Genomic DNA, 20776 nt, shown 5'->3' with positions numbered 1-20776 from the left:
AATTATATATCGAATACGATTTTGTGTAAGTTACCGTATGATAACAAACGAATAAGTTTTGTTTATGTATTATAAACCCTACCACTTTAGTCTGGCCCATCAAAAGGCATAATTCAAATTACATTTTGCAGGGTATAAAATAAACATATACAGGGGATTTATTATTTTTTAACCACGAAGCCGATAACTGTTACCACAAGCATTCTGAGAGTATTGCATAAGCAATACACGTCCCATACCGGTTTGTGGAAATTGTTAAAACAATGCACTTTTATGCATAATATCGAACCCGAACATTAGGAATTGGAATAAAAAAAATTTCTCGAAAATATGTCAACCAGACGCTACAAAATTGTAAACTTGATCTGTAGTTTGACATTTTGAAGCTGTTCAGCAAATTTCATATCATTCCTCAAATGCATAAAGAAAAAAAGTGTGGAAAACTGAAGTAGGACAGACAGACGGACGGACGGACAGACGGACACACATTAAGACATATATTGGGTACTTAGTGTCCAAAACTTTATTGGGTATCATTATTGGGTACATGATATGGTTTCACACGAGAATACATTTATTGGGTTAAATTTCTTTGCAGATGTATTGGGTATCAACAAATGTCCATCAACTTCTTGGGTACATAATTCTAGATATTATCATGCATTTTTGATATAAAATTATTAAAATAAATATTTTTAATTTAGTTCATGAATTTTTTTTAATTATTTACAAAGCATAAAATAGTAATTTTTTAAAGTCTATTATTACAGTACCCCAACAAAGTAATACTCAAATTAGAACAAACAGGCCTGTTACCTACTTTGTTTTAATCTAGTATAGGAATTTATTTGATTAGGAACATTAAAGAAAGTGGGGGGGGGGGCGCTACTAGGTCATAGATATGGGGATTACCATATAAAGTGACCTATAGGGTATTACCCAAGTAAGCATTGATCATTGTCCATGTTTCATTGGGTAATACCCTATAAGTCACAGACTTGTCCAAGTTTTGTTGGGTAATACCCTATAAGTCACAGACCTGTGCATGTTTTGTTGGGTAGTACCCTATAAGTCACAGACTTGTCCATGTTTTGTTGGGTAATACCCTATTAGTCACAGACTTGTCTAAGTTTTGTTGGGTAATACCCTATAAGTCACAGACTTGTCCATGTTTTGTTGGGTAATACCCTACAAGTCACAGACTTGTCCATGTTTCGTTGGGTAATACCCTATAAGTCACAGACTTGCCCATGCTTTGTTAGGTAATACCCTTTAAGTCACAGACGTGTCCATTATTGGTTGGTTATACCTTATAAGTCTTACACTTCCCCATGCTTTCCTGGGTATTGTTCTTATAATAACCCAATAAGTAAACAGTAAGTGAAACACTGTCACTGTTTTGGGGGGTAAATACCTATACTAGTATCCATTACCCATTAAGTCAGAGACTTGTCCATGCTTTTTTGGGTTTATTCCTTATAACATTTACCCAATAAAGCATGGAAAAGTCTGTGGCTTACTGGGTAACACAGAAATGTGCAATTTTAACCAACAAAGTAATTCAGGGAAACATCTGAGTTAATTAAAATGCTGTCTTTGCAACATGTATGCAATACCGCATAAACGGTAATTTTTGCAATGATCTACAGGTAATTTTCGCGACCACTTTTATATTTTAATTTTTTAAACTCACAGAAATAATATCCCATATTCTTTTCTTTTAGAAACTTTTCAAAATGCAAGAAATGACTGACGCAAATTAAAAATATTACATATCTCTCCCATTTTCGCAAATTTGTGACACGTAAAAAAAAATCCCTTCATGCGGTATTTATACTTGCAGTCATGTATGCTTTTCCTTCGAGTAATTTTTGTGAGTTGATTTTAATCAACTCTCCTATGCAGTTACTATGGCAAACGGAAATTGAAACAGTGTTCGGACCTATGCACACATCATCACTGCTGACAAGACTTAGTACTTGGAAATAATTAATAATTTTGTTGTAATGTATTCCAAACTATTGTTTTTCACAGAAACTTATTTATAAATACCTTGAAAATAGTCAGATTTTAAATGGTACAAACAATTTAGATATTTTTTGTAGTCGTTTGTATTTCTTCGCCAAAGTTCAATATTGCTGGGATGCAATTTTGAAGATATATTTCAATTACTGATACATAATGCATGGTAGAGTTTGATGGCGTTAAATCTATTCTTAAATATTACACAACATGATTCACGTGGGGTTTTCCGTCTATAGCTTGGAAAAGCCCGATAATTCATAGTAGAAAAATGTGCGAAATTATTTGAATACAGCTATGAAACTACATATTATACTTACCATACAAAATTACACATCGTTGATTTTAAGATAAACAACAATCAATAAAATTAACTCCCGTCATTACTTCAGTACTTTGATTTAAAATTTTTAACACACTCAAGTTTTTGATAACTTAATCTTTAGATGCATCAACTATACTGTGAAATCATTAAAATTCGTGGATTGCTTAAATTTTACAAGTTTGCGGGGACGTTATTTATAACCCTTAATTATTTATCCATGGACGAAGTTAATTTGTGGATAAGAGGCACCCATAAATTCAACGAAAATTGAGCATCGATCATTATTAAGGAAAGTGAAAAACAACAACTTAAAGGAACTTTAAACAACAATTTATGATCATAAACTCAAAATTGATCAATTTACATAACTATCATAAACTTTATAAATCTCAACTTTATCAACAATTTCAACAATTATCATCAAATATGAAATATACACAAATGCATATGCATGTACACGAATTTATCAAATCTTACAGAAAGATTGTCAGACATCTTACATGTATGGTTAAGAAGATCAAACAGACCATTCCATAGACCTTTAAACTGGCATAATATTCAGCTTGCATACAAAAATGCAGAGAAAGTTTAAATATTCAACAGTCATTGGCTGACTCATAAAAAATGCACATCCAAAAATATTCAGAAAATGTTCATACTGGTACAATTTGGGTTTTTTTCCCTTAAAACAGTGACAGAGAATTTTGTATGTGTGGAATTAGACATACTGTAACTCATCATAAACTTTGAAAATCTTAACATGATCAACAATTTCAATACGATATTTACTGGTATTACAATGCATATGCATGATGTTCTTTTCTATGAGCACACACATATATTATTAACAATTCCTGTACACTAAGACATAACTCAATCAAAAGTGCAAATCTTAAGATATTTGGTCATCATTTCAAGTTTATGGGGGTTGAGATTGTACAATTAATCTGCAAAATTAAGATATCCCTATCTTCAAAACTGTTGGGAGGAGTTATTTGCACAAAAGATGTACCTTATAAGCAAATGACGAGTTCAAAAGTGGGTACTTTTTGCAAAAATTTACAAAAGTTAAAATCCTAGCAATAATGCATATCTCGATTATATATACAATTGATCTGCAAAACAAAAAACCTTTATATCTCGAAAACTGTATGAGTTGTCCAGCCAAAGGGGCACCCTTTTGGCAGCCGCCCGTCATTTCACCACTTCAATTACCAGATTTTTCTGATGGTAAACCCCATTAAACGCTTTCTAACACTAGCCGTGTATTTTTCCTGCAATGCTCGCTACCTTCGTATCCACATGAAACGCCTGAGTATAGTCCACTGATGCATTTTCCATAGGCGGTAATGTAAAGGTTCCTGTCCACTGATGCATTTTCCTTAGGCAGTAATGTAAACGTTCCGGTTCATAGCTCCGGCCCTATTTTTCGTTCAGCAACGAGGGACCTCTTGAATGAAAGCTCATCAAATTGCCTCTTTCTTGTTAAAATCTTATGGTGTGAAGTCTGTACTGAAAAACTCTGAAAATGAAAGTAAAAGTATTAAATTTGACAGTCTTGGAAAGGGTGTACGTCAAACAATTTCAATTCTTTCCTTCAAATGATAATTCAATTATGACACTTGCTTCTAAAATTGCAAATCCTTTTTTCTAACATGTGTCAAGCATTCTGATTTTAAATGTCCCAATAAATGTATATACACTCTGCAATTTAGCAACTATTTTGCTTAAAGAGGTTCGCTCCTTAGGTTTTGGGTAGCCATTTTGGGTCACCTCTAGTCTGAAAATTCTGCATCACATATTAATTCTAGTGGTATATTCATATTTTACAATGCATAATAAACTTTATTGAATAAAATTGTTTTACCAAAATTACATTTTAGTAAGGGACTATATTTTGTGGTGGAAGGTTTTCAAGAACTAAATGAACATTTCCATAATTTGGAATAACATGGAATTTTCATAACTCACTAGTTTTAGAGTACTGTTACTTTAGCTTCCTAATTTTCAGCGCAGACCAAACTTCTAGATATTTTGTGTATTACGATATATTCATAATGTTCTAAAAACATATTTAAACAATATTTTGATATTTCTATCGGTATATTTTGGCATATTTAGCTTATATTTCATAGAAGTTAAGAAAAAATTAACTCCAATTTTGGCCTAAAATTAGCTTATTTCTTTCATGCTTTATCTCAAATTTTTGAGATGTGACCCCTACTTGTTTTACTTTTAAATGAGACATTAAATGTATGTCTATTTGTATGCAAAGTTTTGGAAAGATGACAATTTACTATAATTTTTTTATTTGCATTATAATTTGATTACTTCAAAATTTTGTAACATCTGTTGTTGTGTTCATTATGTACTGGACTTTGAAGCCACCAGTAAAGCAAGAATTTTTAAACTTTGACTTAGATTTTACTTTTATAGTCACTACATGTGTTCAACTTCAAACTGTATTAAAATCATAGCTAAATAATAGTTCAAACTATAAATATTTGTTTGATTTCTTCAAATTATCAATTTCCATGTCAAATTTTAGCAAAAATTTCAGGAAAATAATCATTTCTGTTTGGGGCCTTATATTTCCAAAAAAAATGGCATGTGACATGGAACACAAATAAAATAAATGAACATTTTAGGTCCCCATCTTTATATCGAAGTGGTTTTCGGATGATTGACATTACTATTATTTTAGGTGCCAACCTCCTTAAAGGCACTACTTTCTTGTCCTACCGATTCTAAAAATAGTTAGAGGTATATACCCAATATGAAACAGTCATTGTGGTTATTTACAACTCTAAGCTTATACATATTCATTCCAGACACCATACAGAACCATGATTCCAAATTGGGAAAAAATCAATACATAATCATGGATTTTGCAGCATTGATACACACGGATTACATCTGAAGAAACTGTCCAGTCAAAATTTAATTAAACAACATCTAGTTCATTAGCATTTGATGTTCTTAAAAAACATATATTGTAATATTTGCTGAACTTTATTTAACCCTAGTTTCAGAAGAAACGCATCACATTTACTTAACCCATTATAACGATATGTCATAAGGAAAAGGAACTTGCTAATAAGGAGGTTTCTCTTACTCTTCTATATGATAACCATGGTAACATTTATATAAAAACATATCCTATGGAAACGAGTCAGTTAACTAGAGCTTAAAATCTAAAAGAATAAAAATACCTACCAAGTCTGTGAAATATGCATGATCAATATAAAGTTTCCCAGTAATTATCTGCAAGTCAGATACTGAATATATAGTTTTTACAGGTTCCTTCTTTCAAACTTGGACAAGTGTAATTACCCGGTAGACATCATTGTTACATAAATAAATTTTACTTACATCTAGTGTGTCTCAATGTTGTGTTTTAATCTTTGATGAAGTTCCAATTCAATTTACAAGGTATCTAAAATGAAATTTTTTGAATTTAATTCTACATGTATCAAACACTATCCCCAACATTTGCATTTTCATGTCACAATCAGCCATATATTTAAAACTCACAGAGAAAGAGAGAAAGAGAAAGAGAGAGAGAGAACAGCTAGACAACAAATAACTACTGTAACATCTCCATGCACAACACATGTGTACAACCTAAAAACCTACACCTACACCCCCCCCCCCCCCTTCAAACATTCAATATCAACCCCCACCCCCAAAAATTAATCTATTGTTTCAAAAGTATAAATAGATAAATACAGGTAGTTATCTACATAAAATGATTACAGATAAGTTCATTTAATATTTTGATTATGATTAACAAGGATAGGTTTTATGGATTAAGTACTAAGCAACATGGTAGGCTTTCACATATTAAAGTGTGCATACGTACATCTACATAGTCATGTCACATACATGGCAGATTTGTTTACGCAAATTTAATGCACATCTATAATCATAAACATAGAATTGGAACCTACCAGGCATTAAATGCAACTCCCTTACAATGCAAACTAATATTACATGTAGATAGCTAGACACTGCTTAAATGAAGTATTTTTTCTTCACTAGAAACTTTCTACTTATCTACGTTCACTTTTACTCGCTTGAAATGATCGCACTAAAAAACAAATGCGATATTTTTTATTTTTTTAAATATGAAAACTCAAAATAAATTACATTTAGGTCAAAATCAGAATTTCTTTCATTCATTAAATTGGTTTTCTGAAAATCCCAAAGGGGATGGGGGTGGGAGGGGTGGGGTGGGGGTTGTGATGGATTTTTTCTTATAGAATGAGTTATTTAAATGATTGAACTTGTTGGAAATTTAGGTTGTTCACATAATTGAGACGATGTACAACAGAGAAATGCACGTTTATCATAATAATTGCAAATAAACAAGGAATATACCTTACCAGCATGGAGCTCAATATTGGTATTGTCCACTAATGCATTTCCATCTGAGGCGGTAATGTTAACGTTCAGGTTCATAGCTCCAAAGCCTTAATTTTCGTTCAGCAACGAAGGACCTCTTGAATGAAAGCTCATCAAATTGCCTCTCTCTTGTTAAAATTTCGTAATGTGAAGTCAGATTCGTTTCCCGGCAAAATGTGTCTGTATTGAAAATGCAATGTAGTGAATTTCACAGTTTTGGAAAGGGTGCAGTACATCAATTTCAATTCTTTCCTTCAAATGATAATTTAATTATGACACTTGCTTTTTAAATTGCTAATCCTCTTTTCTGACATGTATCAAGCATTCTGATTTAAAATGTCCCAATATATGCTTATACACTCTGCAAGTATAGGAACTATTTTGCTTAAAGGCACTACTTTCTTGTCCTACCGATTCTAAAAATAGTTGGAAGGATATACTGACCTAAGAAAGCATTTCAATGTTAAAATATAACCTCACTGGGCAAGATGGACTGTATTTTTATCTCTATATTTTTTTCCCTTATATCAAACATGTCAAATATCATGATCAATATAAAGTTTAAAAAATTAACTTACATTTTTCATGCAGGTCAGGTAGACTGCTTGCTATTTCTGCAATTGATAAAAAAATATATTGATTAAATATTGAAATCAAATTTAATTTCTATTTAATAACATAGATGATATTCCGCACAAGCACGGAAATTTGTACATTAATATCATACAATGCTTCATGTACATGACCTTTATTTATTCATTACAAATTGTTTTATTTTAAATATCAAATCAGGGAGTGGATGTATACTGTAGTGCATCGTATCTCTCTCTTTTCTAATTTTTTAAGGTCAATTTTCACTTTAACTATTATCACTGTCCCAAATAAGAATTTTCAGATGATTCAACTTCCTTGTTTTATGCATACATCATCTATTTATACAGACAGAAAATTGTTAACACAATCTGTTCATATGGTTCACAAATTAACGTACAAGCTTAGAGTACATGTACTACCGATAAGTAGTGGTATAAAAATGTATGTAATTTAAAACTAATTTATATACATACATAATTATCTATTTGCATATCTTAATTCAAAATTTTCAGATCCAAGGTAACTGCCCGATGATTAACCCAAATAATATATATCATAAATCAAATTCATAGGGCCTATAAAAAAAAATGTTTGTTTCCGCTTTCATGCTGAAAAAAAGTACAGGGTCGGTCGGTTGGAATTTTTTTTTTATTATTTTCAAATATTTTTTTTTCTATAATATTGCAATATTTATACATGCCGGTTAGATACTGAGACTGCTGAATGGTATAAAATGAGAAATACTTTAATATTATTCCTGACTATTAAGCTGGTCTTAAGAAAACAAAAAAATGATATTATATATCAGATACTTCCTCTGACAACGATGAGAGCATTAGTAAAATCTATAACACATGAAAACATATAGCCATTTTGAAACAAAACGTTTGAGTTACACTGATTTGAGAAGAGTAACTGCTTCAAGCATTTTTGTGACCAAAATTTTGAGTAATTTTTTTCCAAATCGGATAAAAACGACAATAAACGTTTTACCATCAAAAATCCTTTAAAAAAGTTTTGAGTCGGCGGGTAAAAGCAAGGGTCGGTCGGGAAAGCGGACACAAACAATTTTTTTTTAGGCCTAGGATAAACCTTTGCCCTTCTGAAAGTTAACAAAAGCTTGACTGAATGGTATAGCTTTGCCAGAAACCTTTCTGAACCTTTCAGTTTACAAATAGCAGTTTTCTCTTATGATTATTTTTACACATAGGAACCCATACATATTTAATGCACATACCTTGCCCCTGGCCTCAACAAGGTCTTGGGTGCCCAAGGTTTCTTTTCCAGAGTTGAAAGGTCTGCATGCAGTTATTTTTCTATGCTGCTAACCTAAATTCTGTTCACAAAAACTTTCAATCTACAAATTAGAATTTATATTTATGTGTGTGTGTTTCATATGACTGCTAGCATTCTTTTATCATTGTGTCCATGCAGCTGACACTTCACAATGAATTAAAAAATTTGTCTTTGTCTCCAATAGAAATAATGCAATATAATAAGTTAACAACTTACAATAAAAGTCTTTTTTTTAAAAATGTATTTAGGTATGTTTAGAAAATTATTATTTATATTATCCAAGGCTCAACTATATTTTCTACAGAATCAAAAAAAAACTTAAATTGTTTGACAGGTACAAGATAATATAATTATATACATACATAATTATACAAGTGCATGTTGAACATACCTTTAAACTGTGAATCCAGGGCTCCATTTTTGCTCTTTGTCCAGATGTCAGTATAGCTCTGATAATCATCATCATGATGTAATTCTACAACAACAAAGAAATGTTTCAGATTTTTTATAAAGACCACCGATATGTTCCGAAGAAAAAATGGCACACTACAAAAGCCTAAATCTCATTGGTCAACACTTTATGATTAACCAATGAAAATCAATGAAACATTACATTACGGCGGGGAGGTTGATGTCATGATATCACTTAATAAAACATAAAATCTCTCCCGAACCAGGATATATTAACCAATATAATTATAATTATATAAGGCAGTTAATGTGAATTAAATAACAACAAAGAGGTTCATGCTGAAAGGAACACTGATCCAGAACATGATATAAATGGTAGTCGCGATAAAGAAACAGAGAAAACTCGGAAAGGTGTTAGTGACGGTGTAATGAAGTATAATGACCCCCGTAGAATAATGACCGGGGGTCATTTTTCTACGTAGAATAATGACCCCCCTAGCTGAAGAATAATTGAATTTTTCTGAAGAAAAAAGACCCAGGGGTTATTTTTCTTCATGTTAAATATGAAGAAAAATGACCCCCATAAAAAATTGACCCCCCCCCCTCTGTAAACATGAATAGAAATTGGTTACACCGTATCCAAGATATGACTTTAAAGTTACTTTATTTTTCACTCTGTTCAACTGATTTTGAAGTTATAAACACCGATCTTGTAAATAAATCGCTGTATATAGTTTTTTCTATCCGTAGCAAGCACACGCAAAACACTCTTACAATGCCACAAATTGATTGTTAACAGTTACGTTACTTCTCTCGTCGACATACGGCGGGAAATGACGCAAATAAAGAAAAATTCATACACAATGAGGATATTGTATGATTATTAACAAACAATCATGAAAGAATAATTGTTGTAATAATATAAGCAATAGTCATTGGTGAATGAATTGTCAATCGAAGAATGATACATGTATATATCTTAATGGAAAAAGACTAAGGGGCAGGTAACATAGGAATATGAATACTCCTTATTTACATTTCTTGGGGAAAGTGATTTTTAAAATAAGCATTCTGAGTTAGTTTTGTTTTCTTCTACGTAATACATGAACATAAATATTCTAAACATTAGTTGTAATGTTGTATTTGTGATCATGGATAGACTTTATTCTTTTAGAGCAAATTTGTGAAGAGTACCTGACTATAGTAAATCTTAATTTATAATAAACACTGATCGATTATAATAAGAAAAGATTGTTTCTAATAACGTTGATAAGAGGTTAGGGCCCATGTTAGGGGTTAATATCCCTCTTGATTTTGATCACACGATCTTTATTGTATCCAACCTTACCAATACTCATACAAACTATTGATGCATTAATCATCTTGATATTAACTAAACTTATTAAAGTATGCCGAGGATAAAGTAAAATATATTTTCTATACGATTACTCTCAGTACTTTGACGATTTTCCTTATTGGTCCTTCACCTCTACTGGCGTAATGGCTCTAACTTCAGCTTGGTTATAATGCATAACAGTGGAGTAAACATTTCATAATTTTGGTTTCATCATTAATTCTGGGTGATGCACTTGTATACCCAGCAGTTTGTATTGCGAAAATCCTCAATGCAAGTATAATTCATGAACAATATGAAGAATATAGAAGATGCAACGGCGAAGCGCGAAGATGCGAAGACGAAAGTGTTAAGTTGCGAAGGCGAAGAAGTGATACTACAACCGCTTCTTCGTCTTTGAAACTTCGCACTCTCGCCTTCGAATTTTCGAGCTTTCGCCTGTTTAGCTCACCGAAACGAAGTCAATGGGAGCATATGCTATACCCCGGGCGTCGGCGTCCGGAGCTGGTTAAAGTTTTAGTTACGGCTCCTGTATCTAAGCTATTACTTGTTCTCTCTTCACCAAAGTTACATTGAGGATGCATCTGGCCCCTTCTGAATCTGGTTCCTATTTTTCAATGCTGGAGGATGTTAATGTTTTTGGAGCAGGTTGAAGTTTTTGTTGCAGGTGCCTTAAATAGCAATATCTAAGTTACTGCTGGTCCGTACTTCACCAACCTTGCATGGATGGTGTGTCTCATGACACTGATACACCACACAGGCTTGAGTGCTGAATCTAAGCTATAGGTTTTGGATGCAGGAGGAGGAAAAGGTTTTTGGAGCTGGTTATAGTTTTTGTTGCAGGTGCCCTCTAATGATAATATCTTAGTTACTACTGGTCCTAACTTCATTAAACTTGTATGGATGATGCGTCTTATTATAGTGATGCACCTGACAGGCTTATTGTTGAATCTGAGCCACAGGTTTCGGATGCTGGAGGAGGTTAAGATTTTGAGCTGGTTAAAGTTTTTGTTGCAGGTGCCCTCTAATGATAATATCTTAGTTACTACTGGTCCTAACTTCACCAATCTTGAATTGATATAGTCTTATGATACTGATGCACCTGAAAGGCTTGAATGCTGAATCAGAGCCATATGGTTATGATTCTTGTTGAGGTTTAGTATTTTGGAACAGGTAACATGTTTTATAGCTAGATAGATAGCTTGCATAGTTGATTTAACTATATTATAAATGAAACGCAGAGGTTGCTTCAGATGCCAAGCCTGATCTCCATTATAAAGGATGCTAAAGAAATCTCCTACCTCACTCAAACCTGCTTGATATATAGATGTAGTTGTTATTAATGATGTAACATGATCCCTATGATATCATAATGTTATAAAAAATCGTATCATACGATATTGTATAATATGATATTGGTTTATATTATATATTATCATATCACATGGAATTGTATTTTATGAGATTTTATTGTATATTATTGTATCATATGATACGATGGGTATAGTATGATTGTATTATATAATATTTTACTTTATTTGATATGATACAATGTTTATCAAATTATATTGTATTTTATAATACAATATCATATTATGTATCAAATATGATACAGTATCATACAATACAATATCATACTATAATGTCTACATTCACTTTATTTCCCTCTATTAAATTGCCTTGGTTAATTTTAGTGATATTTACACACAACACAGAAGACTTAATCATCAAATCTGGTGGGTATGAATACATTCAGTATTTCTTCAGTATTTCTCAAAGAACAAGTACTGACTCTTCTCACGACTTGAAACCGGATAACGACCTGATATAATACTTACGCTGATAAATATTTCATTAATGTAAATATATTTTGACAGTTAAATGAATTCAATTGATTAAAATCTTAGTATACCAAGAGTAAATTCATAAAATTACAGAAAGGAAAATAAAATTGTGTTATTAGAATCTAAAACGCTGCATACTATTTTTGTCAGCATATTGTGGCCGTTCAAGTGGCCATTCTGTTAATTTCGCATTACTTGTTGAATAAGACAGAGCCTTTTAAAAAAATCATATTTGCGGGAAGGAAATTCATGTTTAAAAAACGTAAATATAACAATGTGTGCAAACAAATTTTCATAACGCGCTAGCGCGCGTTATACAATTTGTATGCACACACCGTTGCAGTTTTGAGACCACATCTTTCAAACAATAATGATTCAATGCTTAATTATACAATATAATATTATACATGTATGTTTCAATGTTATGATGTATTATTGCAGTTTGATATTGTTTTATATAATACAATATTGTATTATTTTTTATAATATTGTATTGTTTGATCAAATACAATAATGTATAACACAATACAATGTCATATCGTATGCAACAATATCATATCTCACAATATTTACGGTATTTTATGGTATTATATGATATATATTGTAATTATGATAGGATGCAATTTTAATTTTATATTATGGTATTGATTAACATATGAACATATGATTATCATACAATTTTTTTAACAGATGATATACGATATTGTTTCAAAACAGAACCCATGAATATCCAAGATCATAAAGGTTGGTTTTCATATAATATGATAAAGGTGGTCTCATAAAGGGGATGCCTCATAAAGGTGATGCCTCGTCTCGGTGAGCTTTGTAATCTGTGATTATCTATGTTTTATAACTGCGGAGCTGTCCATCTTTTAAAGGGTTCCGAGGCATATTTTGGAAATTTTATTTTTATAAAATTAATTAGATAAAATTCACCAGGGGGATTGGGTCCGGACTCCCTCTCCACTTTCACTGCCTGAAATTATTAATATTTAATTTTCCGGGGTGCCTGTGAATGCAATAAAAAAAGCGAAGGCGAAAGTGCGAAGATGCGAAGGCCAGAGTGCAAAGTTGGGAAGGACCGATAGAAGTATCGCTCCTTCGCTTTCGCACTTTAGGCATCATCTTCGCGGTTCGTCGTCGCATCTTCGGACCTTTGCTCTTTCGTCTTCGCACTATCGCCTTTGCAACTTCGCATCTTCGCCTTAAGGTCGAAGTAGCCCTATCGGAACACCATAGATATATGTAAATGTAATTGTTAAGATGACAATCATACCCCGATGCAATACGTCCATATCTTGTTATAACGGAAGGATTTTTATTTTATAAGATATGTGGGTCATTATCAAAATATGCAGACTTTTGAAAAATGTAAAACATGAGAAAATTATTGCTGAAAAAATTACTTTGATTGCAAAAAACACATTTAACAAACAATGAAGTATAACATCTAAAAATTTGCAAACATTGGAATCTACCATTTAGTTGATAATTAGACTAAGATATAATGAACTGTGAAAATTTTGTCAGTGGTGTAACAGGCATATAGTATAAGAAAAAAATCTTAAATAAAATAAAATCATTCTTTTAAAATGATGGACATAAAGATTATATCAACAAACTTCATTTAAAGTTATCAGAATTAGATAACAGAAAATATTTGACACATTTACATAGTGACCAACATAACATTTGAGACAAAGTTTTGATGTTACTCAACAAATTTTTAATTTGAGCATTAAAAAGAACACAACTGGATTTTTCTTTTCATGGAGCATAAAAAAGACATTACTATAAATGCACTGGTGTTTTCAAATATACATGTATCATTGCCAGTTAACTTTATTTGGAGAAAAATGTACATGTTACACCACTGATTATTATGTTTTACCACTGACTTAAAGTTACACCACTGACCTAGCGATAATAAATAACAGATAAGTGTATTAAATTTTGTAAAATAAACTAATCTCTATTTTTGATTGCATTTAAAACATGATAAATTTGATCTTAAATAAAAGTTTTCGTACCTCATTCTTTCATAATCTGAAGATAGACACACTGTTACACCACTTATAATCAGCGTTACACCACTGACACAAAAATGGCGTGTAGATGTTTTTTTACATGAATTCACTCATTCTTTGATGTTATATTTCATACTGTTGGCATCCACACACTTTTATCCACCTTGTACCGAGTTCGAACTTTCTTTGGCTCATCAATCTCACAAACAACATCGTCAATACTGTACCAGCTCATATCAATCATACATTTTGGATTATAAAATTGAAATTTCTCCAATTTTCTCCAAAATCTATGCATACAACTCATATACACTTCCTCCTTGTTTATATATGTTTTTTGAAGCTCAGCTAGCATTTTTTACCTTTTAGCATTTGAAAGATTTTAGTATAACATAATAGGGAACGTGAAATGTCAGTGGAATAACATATCTTATAATACACTATAAGTCAATAAAAAATTTGATTTCTTAATAAAAAATAAAATGTGGATAATTTCATTTCTTTATTAGAATAAATTTGTTTTTACTTCTATTTTTTAATCAAGTATTTAAATGGGTAAAACATAATTAGAGCATACAAAATGTCAATGGTGTTTCAAATAATGTCAATGGTGTAACAGGTCTCATTTTCCAGATTAAGAAAACACAATTGCAATTAAATAGTCAAGCTTTCTTTATTGTGACAGTGTCTAACTTGCAAAATTGATAATAGCAATTGATCAAAATGCTCAAAATATAAATGAAATGGAAGAAAACGTAAAATAATTAAATAATGTCATGTGGTGTAACAGTTTTATCAGGGGTGTAACAACAATTTTTGATTACACCACTGACCGTTATACCACTGATGTATCCATAGTAAATGTAGCAGTATGACCCAAGAGAACAAATACTACACAAAGCTACATAGCCTATGTTTTAATGTGATAAACATTCATCATTTATGTGAAAAACTTTTTTGTTCTTTCATAATAGAAAACCTTAAATAGCACGTTATCCCACTGACACAGTTTACATTGTATTTTTCTGAGCATACTAACATTTTCTGCCATATTTTTTATTACAATGATGTCATCACTGATACATTTATCTTTTTAGTAGCAGGGAATGATGTCACTATGATCTGAGGGATTCCAATTGTAGTACAATATTATTTACTTGATGTATTTTAAGATATTTTTATTTAATTTGCCTTGTAACACCAATGACAAAAATTTTTTGTACAAGCATATATCTCATCAAATTCATTGTTTTTAAAAGAGAAATTGTTAAGGAGCATAGCAGAAATTAATATATGAATGTTGTTTTGAAAATTAACGTTGAGTTTTGGAATAAAACATCAATATTAGTGAAGATATTGCAGGTTAAAGACGTTGGAAAAATTTAATGACAACATAAATTCACTGAAATCTCATAACAAATAATATATTTTTTATACTTTAAGCAGTAAAATTGTCCATTTATTTGTTCAACAATATAGGTTTAAGTTTCTAAAATCCAATGGTACTGTATATATTCCCCTGGACATTATTTTTCCCCCTTGAAATTGACACTGACGCAAAAGGCTGCATATTTTGATAATGACCCACATCCCTTCTTTCACTTTAAGTTTATTGAATATGAATTATAATTTCTGTTACTTTATGTAAACTTCAGGGGTAAAAATTACAATAGTGTAAAGACTATTTCACAAATAATAAAAAATATACTGAAAAACTTTAATCTATAAGGGGGTCATTATTCTACAGGGGTCACTTTTCTTCATGTGGTAATGCGCTTTTTAATGAAAATGACACTTATTCTTCAGGCAAAGGGGTCATTTTTTTACGTAGAATAATGACCGGGGGGTCATTTTTCTGCGTAGAATATTGACCGGGGGTCATTTTTCTACGTAGAAAAATGACCCCCGGTCATTATTCTACGGGGGTCATTATTCTTCATTACACCAGCACTTAGCCTGTCTCCTAGTATGGTCATTTAGAAATTGAGTTTAATTATATGTATATGAAAGACTGCAAAACCAAGAGGATAAAAAATAGTTTTATGATCGAGTTTCAGACTTAAAATCGGACTGAAGTTTTAGTTTTAAATAAATTAAGCCAATCTATTAGATGGCAGCGATGTGTACCTTGTGTATTTTTAGGTATAGAGTATATTTTCTTATTATGAAAAAGATGTATTATATCATGCAGGTGCCTGTGAGGTACAATTATAGTAAATATACATCATAAAACATGTACATACATTACACAAATGTTGTACATACATTGTGCATGTGACATTGACTTACCATTAAAAAGCTCATCCAGGCTTGACTTCTTCTTCCAGGTGCTAAATCAAAATGGTCATCATCACATGATTCTGCTAAATCAAAAGGGTCATCATCACATGATTCTACAAAAAACAAAGAAAAAGTATATGTATATGACATAGTTAGCATATTTGTTCATTTTGGGGTCCAAAGAGGTCCACACAACTTTCCTACTGCACCCAATATATACATGTACATATAGCCATTAGGTTTCTAAAGATCCCATACCAATGAATCTTATCACATCAGGTAAATATTGGTAGCTCGAACAAGAGATATCTCGAATACCCTGCTTATGTTGAAGTCTACCGCTAGTCCCGACCGTTCAATCTCTATATAAATGTAATGATTTTAAAAACTCCTGATATCTCGAATATGGTACACATTTTCGAATACCCTTCTTATGTAAAAGTATATTGAAGGGCTGAAACGCTAATTTTACCTGATTTATCTAAAAATGGAGTCATTTTTTTAACAGCTGAACATAATTGCATGGTATCATTACTTCACACGTCTGCCCACGGCAATATTTACACCTTTCAAAACTATTGTTACCTCAATCATGCGAGACATAGTTTATTAAGATGACAGCTTGTGTGTTTTAGGCATGTAAGGTGGTGTGGGGCACATCTTATTTCAAAAGCTCTTTTTGGGTTAAATATTGTAAAATTTGAAAATTCTAAACCGGTGAAAGTATTCTAATTATAATAAATAAATGTTCTTGAATCCACAGTAATATCTACAGATGTCCCATCCCATACCACCTTAATACATATCTATAAAATTTAGATAAAACACAGCCATGAATATCGGAAACGTGTTTAATAAAACACATTGTTATATTCAGTAGTATATTCTCACTATATAACTCTATATAGACGAATAGTCAATAATTGTAAAATCAGCTCGTCCGAAAAATATTGACCGGTCAATATTTTTTAGATATTGACCGGCTAGGAATAATATCTAGAGAACATTCCCTCTATTTCAAATAATCGCCTCTGATTTGTTGATTCGTAAACGGTGACGTAAATAATTCTTCGCGACTCCAAAACAAGGTGACGTCATAATAGACAGTCAGTCAAGGCAAGTAAACAACGAACGCGCAATGCAACGGTTTGCTATCATAACGGATATAAGGATTTGCGAATAACTGTGAAGTAAAATCAGGTAGAATACCTGTCTGATAATTCTTACGGTCGGCGGAATATCACAAGTGACCGTTTGATGCTGAGGATATTTTGGAAATGAACTTTGCACAAAATTGAATTCGTGAATTCTTTGTTGAGCTGAGAAAATTACAGCGATCTGTTTTCAATTAATTTCTTAAATTTTGGTTTGTTTCTTCATATAACAAAACAAATGTTGACTGTGTTTTCGGGCAACATTGATTATATTAGCCCCCTTGGGACGAAAATATTGCCCTCCGCTTCGCGTCGGGCAATATTTCGTCCCTCGGGGGCTAATATAATCAATGTTGCCCTCAACCCCAGTCAATATTTGTATACTGTATACGGACATATTGAATACACAACTTGTGAAGTGAGTATGGTTTATCATATACATGTGAAACGTTTCCACTTTTCAATATAATTACTAGATATGAGGACTGATGAGCGCAATAAATTAATATAAAATCGCAATAAATTAATATAAAATACATTAGCTTTACAAACACAAAAAATACAAAAATATACTGTGTGCATTAGCTAGATAATAAATACCGTATGTGTTATTTGGTAAATTTCAAGCCGTATTTTTCATTTCATACGTGATAAATTTCAGTGATTACATGGTAAGTGCTTCATCCCTTGCAAGTTGCAAACCATCGAGTGACAAAAATTTTAAGTCATATTTGAAACGAAACATTGATTTAATAATCTAATTTTTGTACCAATATTGATATGTATTTCATATACGTATACACAGTCCCAGCAAATGAGGGGTTAAGGATCCCAACAGTTGAGTTCATCAAAGTTTATATTAGTCATTTATGAGTATAGTAGAAGAATTTGGAATAGACAGGTACTGAAACACGTGTAAATATAAGAATGGAATTAATCAGAAAGCCACTTCAGATATTTTGAACGCCTGGATATCTCGAAATTTTGTTGAAATCACTTCAAGCTCAAGATACCGATGTTTACCTGTATTTTCAATCTATTACCATTTACAATTTTCCCGAAATGTTTCTATGCTAGACCCCAAGAAGTGATTATAGTTGATTTGGAACCGCTAAAAAAATTTAATCATTGAAACAATGTCAATTTTTAAGACAAAAAGTTAACTAAACAATCACTATGAATAAAGTATTAAAGGGACATGGTCACAATTTTAGTAAAAAATTATTTTGCTATTTTGAATGCACAAATAAGGCATTTAAAATGATTAATCGAAATGATTGTCAGTTGTTAGGTTTTATACAATATAAAGAGTTCACTGTGACACAAGGCTTTGTAATGTAAACAAGGATTGTGCAATGATTTTGTTTACATACATAAAAAGACCAGTTTGAAAACTGAAATCAATGTGTAAAACGATTGGAAATGAAAATTTATGCCAAAAACAAACTAGCAGATAGAAAAAATCTTCTTGAAAGAAAGTTTTACAATAAAACTTCTTTATAACAAACACAAGAAACATTGACAAACTTGTTGGGTACCTTGGCTAATTCTTCCATATAAGTAGTTGTTTATGATTAAAATAGATTATGTCAATATCTTTAAAGATATGAAAAGAAAAGAAATAAATAAGACTTAAATATAACTTACATTTTTATCCAGATAGCAATAAGGCCTTGAATCGGTTTTCTTTAGTTCCAGGTGATATGTTCATCTAGCATCTGTTTCAGTAGCCATTGCTACTTTCTGATTGGATAATCTTATCACATGTCATAGTTGTTTGGAACTCTTCTGAATTCTTCATTGTTGATGATAAAACCAAAGGCATTCCAAAAGAATTTGATTTCAACAAACAGTAAAGTCCATAAGATGGACTAGATTTCATAGACAAATCTCAGACAAACATTTATTGGGTTTGTGTTATCCAATACCCAGTAAATGTCTCTGGAACACAATGAAAGCAATTGGATTATTGGGTATACCCAATAACTCAAAAGTACCCAATAAGTGTTCCAATGACATAAATTGAACCCAATAAATGTTCTCTCGTGAACACAGACAGACAGACGGACGGACGGACGGACGGACGGACGGACGCAGAGGAAAGCTATAGTCCCCTCCGGTGAAAACTGGTAGGGGACTTATAAATCATAATAAAAAACTCGGCAAATTCGGGGAGTGCTAAAAAGCACAAAAACATATTTCGGGTTCTAAATAATGATAAATCCTAACAGATTAATTAATTAGGAGTTTTTCATTTACGTATGTCAATTTTTTTCCAAACATATCAAAATATAAGGAAATACAATAAGTAAACGTTGAAATTTAGCGGTATAACTGGTACAGTGCCTGTATACAGTAAAATTAGTCATTCAGGTCCAATCAAGGGTGTACGGCGATTTACCTTGAGTTGTATATTCCATACACCCCGAGGCTGCAATTTCAAAATTACATTGTTTTACCAGTGTAATAAGTTTGATACAAAGAGCCAAATATTAATAATTAATTGTTATTGTGCTGAAAATCAATTATCCATACCAATAGCTAAAAAAAAGAGAAATAGGGATTTTGACAAATTATTTTTCATTATTTTCTTCATTTAACGTTTCATTATTTTGCACAAAGTACTATAGGTGCACTTGTTTAAAACAATAATTGCATTGTGACGTCACACTTTTTTTTCACCCGGCTCAAGTCGGGTGTACGGAAATTTACACCCGGCGTGTTAGCCAATCAAAATATCTTGTTAGAAGCGACATAGGAAATAATCGTTTTTATTCTATTTTGAGGAGTATTTTTTTGAGGTACTTATAAATATGAGATGATGGGAGTTAATGAGACAAACATCCAGATGTAAATAATTGATAGAAATGAGTAATTAAAGGAAACAAACCCGGATGGTAATATGTAATTTTTAGAATCGTAAAGAACAGTGCTGATAATTAGGTTTTAAAGAAAACTATTAGATGACTATTAATATTGTTTTTGTCATTTGAATTCAAATTTTATTTCACCAGTAACTCTGCGGTTCTAATCCGTTTTAACAACTAATTTAAATGATCTCTAAA

General features: G+C 31.7%; 1 long non-coding RNA gene across 1 annotated transcript; it reads right to left on the bottom strand.

Annotated features, from left to right (window-relative positions):
• Positions 1-2662: 2662 nt before the first annotated feature.
• On the bottom strand, positions 2663-19732 carry LOC128169007 (uncharacterized). Its single transcript, XR_008241487.1, has 8 exons — positions 19359-19732; positions 16567-16670; positions 9033-9116; positions 8583-8702; positions 7330-7365; positions 6733-6931; positions 5720-5783; positions 2663-3869 (listed from the first exon to the last, which is right to left on the bottom strand). It is a non-coding gene; the product is annotated as an uncharacterized LOC128169007 (long non-coding RNA).
• Between the last annotated feature and the right edge of the window lie 1044 nt (positions 19733-20776).

This window comes from Crassostrea angulata, unplaced genomic scaffold (genome assembly GCF_025612915.1).
Source record: "Crassostrea angulata isolate pt1a10 unplaced genomic scaffold, ASM2561291v2 HiC_scaffold_77, whole genome shotgun sequence".
In the NCBI taxonomy this organism is placed as follows: Eukaryota; Metazoa; Mollusca; class Bivalvia; order Ostreida; family Ostreidae; genus Magallana; species Magallana angulata.
Note: the sequence above shows the minus strand (reverse complement) of the source record. Positions and strands in the feature narration are given on the sequence as shown.